We start from the raw sequence: 3,421 nt of genomic DNA on the forward strand, positions 1-3,421 counted from the left end.
TGTGATTTGGACGTTGTGTGAATATGATATTTTTATAGACATTCCAAGATTATGAACAAATTCCGTTCCTAAATCTGTCTTTAAGACAAATTTGGACTTAACTATAAACTTAAGTCAAATTTGTACCTTACCAATTAGTCAACTATTTATTTTAGTATATAGTATTTAGCATATGTGTGTAAGTTGCATTTTAAAGAAACACTTCCAATGCATGGCTGAAGACTGTGTTTTTTTAATCCATAATCTACACCATGCCACAGTATCGTTTCCCTTTAACGTACTTCCGGTGTGCTGTGTCTTCTCCATGGCATATCATCTGTAAAGGTGAACACACAAGAAAATAAAGAAACACTTCCAGATACACACTAACATATTGAACATAATAATACAACAATCATGATAATACATTTTCAATATATCACAAAGTAGCTACTATTTATTGTACATACAATGGGCCATTGTACGTATCTTGCCTTTATAATATAATAGACTTTGTAGGTGTTGAGAACACAGATGTATATGCAGTTAGATATTGCTCAAATAGACTTTATGTGTACATGACTGTGTGTATATGTACATACTTTCTATAATAAAATACTACCACTATATTTCCTCAGTCCTAAAATATCAGTTTTTCTTGCACATTTCATTTTTTCTGAAATCAGTGTGCATCTATCTTTGTGTGTGTTTATTCTAACTTTTACTATCAGTAAAATTATAATAGACATCTATCAGCATGTTATACAGATTCTAGTGCAATGTACTAAAATTTTTAAATATGTATACTCAATATACACATATACTGTTCATGTATTAGTGTTTTCAAAGCTATTCCTAGGCACATAAAAAGAAGTGAGTCATTCGGGGCCTTATCTACTTAGTATGAGTTTTTAACAAAGATTTTGAATAGAAAATTCCTCTATGAAAATCTTTATCCAGTTTTATTGATATATGTATGTGTAAGTCATAATCTATTGATATTTTATACCATGAATATGGTAGTAATTGGCATTACCCAATCATTTAGTTTGTGAACATTGGCTGGCATAGATTAACACTATTCTTGTAGTTGCTGTTATTACATTATGTAAATGTTCGAGCATCTCTGATGCTCATTCTCCCTTAATTCATTGAGGCATGGCTTACCTGTCAGGCATGGCTCCATGTATGTCAGCTACCTTGGCGAACAGAGCCAAAAAAGATTATTTCCTTGAGGGTTTCTACTCATAACAACATATTGTAATTATTGCTAATGTTGTTACAATGGATATTTAATGATTATCTGTGAGCTGTTAAGAATTTTATAGAGCACTAAGCATTGGAGACAGAAGGAAAATATTTATTTTGTTCCAGGCCAAATCTTAGGTGTCTTCTTGATACTAACATATAATTTAGAATTTTCAACTCTATGAAATCTGTGCTATTTTCATTTACATTTTATAGGCAAGGAAACTGAGGCTTTCAGCCATCTGTCTAAAGTCACAGAGCTAGTAAATGATGGAGCTGGGATGCACCAATTAAATTCAAAGTAGGAAGGTCAGCTCAAGAGGTTATCGGGGCTGTTTTGTGGGATTCCAAACAGGTAAGCCAGAAGATTTTCCCCAAAGACACAGAACATTCATGGGGATTTATTTTGAAGAATCTTAAGGAAACTTGTAAACTGCATTCATGAGAAAAGCTAGGCAAGTTGAGCCAAGCCATTTTCCTTATTCTCATCACGACCTTCAGCCTTATCCTTCAAAGGTGGTCAGGGCTGTTCTGAGCGAAGTTAGTTGGGAAACCAGACTTCATTCACCCTACTACCCTGATCCTTCTTACACCTTTTGTGTCCCGAAAGTCAGGGACATTTGAAGGGAACATGACTTGGGTCTTTGAGGGTGCCCAAACTGCTGATTTGATACGTAAATTGCAGAATGTGGAGTTCTTCAGAGCTGAAGAACCAGTGTTGGAAAAACTAGTATCTGAATGGTATAAACCTGGATAAAGAACGTGCTGAGAAACAATAGCTTCACAGGCTGATATTTTTACTTATTAAAAAATTCTATGATTTTGTAACAATATACTTTGATATGTTCTCATTTTTGTGTGTATTTTCTATACATCAAGCAAAATTATTTTGTAATTTACATACAATTTAGAAGACAAGGTAATGACAAATCAAACTTGACAGCTTCTGAATAACAAAAGCTGATGACCATCGTAATGATTAAGGCCTGGCTTGAAATATCTCCCTTATACCTCAAACATAATCATGAAGCTCTTGAATTGCATTAATTCATCATTGTAGTAATTGCAGAATCGATATTGTTAACAAAGCCACTGTGGCAATATACAGACAGAGTTGCTTATTATTCCATACCTTGCTTCTTAAAGAACCAGTCTCCGGGCCTTGTGGGTTTCCCCAATATTCCAAAGAGGTGACAAGATCACTGGCCACCTCAACGACCCAGAACGATGTGCTGTATGGCAGGTCAGACCAGATCAGATCAGAGCACCTGGCTCTTCTGGGAATGTTTTAACATGCAGATCATAACAGGTGTTCTTGGAATGACATCAGAATCTTTAGGTTAAGGGATTGCTATGAGATTGAGCAGGATGTTGCGGATACGGAAATGTATCTCTGAAGAGAGAGCAGCCCCAAGTAACCACCATGTTTCAGAGAGGAGGTGTTAGCAATTAATATCAGGAGTAACATGGGAAAGGATATACGCAGAATTTATCATCAAAGACCAAGGTTCAAAGGCCATTATTTGTGACACCAGTGGTGTGATTCTACGTTCTCTAAGAAATCATTCTTTCACTCAGAACATTAGATTAACAAAATGAATTGCAAAAGTTATTTTTGAGGATTAAATAAAATGATGTATAAGAAATGCTTAATATATTAAAATATGGGGATTCTTGGGGATCATGACAGTCCTTTGTTATATTTGTAATTTTTTGTTTAGACGGCTTCCCAAATTTTAATTTAAAATTATTTTTTACAGTTGTCAAAGGATATACATCAAATGTAGTATCAACACAAACAAATGACCATGCAAATGGATTTTAAAGGAAAGAAAGAGAAGGTGAATAATGGAAAACATTGTCTACTATACCATTGCTATGATACTTAAGTGCTAGTAATTTACCTTTGATGTAACTCATTGCTTACCTTGTACCCAGCTTCCTGTTAAATATTGTAATGTGCACTTGATGGCTCTATTAAAGTATTTTAAAATCTCAATTCCTGCCCCCCTTTTTGGTAAAACACACCATTCATTAAGTTACTTTGGTTCTGTAGTGATGGTGACAGCTCCCCCTACTGTCTAACAACATCGATACACCAGAACAACAAAAATCAGCTCCCTAAAAATAAACTCTTTGTTGAGTGGGTTTTGATTCATAAAAAATAATAAGAACCCTTTTTGGTCTGAGGGTT

At 34.6% G+C, this 3,421-nt stretch overlaps 1 pseudogene; it reads left to right on the top strand.

The window, feature by feature from the left end:
- The first annotated feature begins 209 nt into the window (after positions 1–209).
- LOC142460542 (small nucleolar RNA SNORA15) lies at positions 210–336 on the top strand (annotated as a pseudogene).
- Positions 337–3,421: the final 3,085 nt, after the last annotated feature.

Source organism: Tenrec ecaudatus, chromosome 10 (genome assembly GCF_050624435.1).
Source record: "Tenrec ecaudatus isolate mTenEca1 chromosome 10, mTenEca1.hap1, whole genome shotgun sequence".
Classification (NCBI taxonomy): Eukaryota; Metazoa; Chordata; class Mammalia; order Afrosoricida; family Tenrecidae; genus Tenrec; species Tenrec ecaudatus.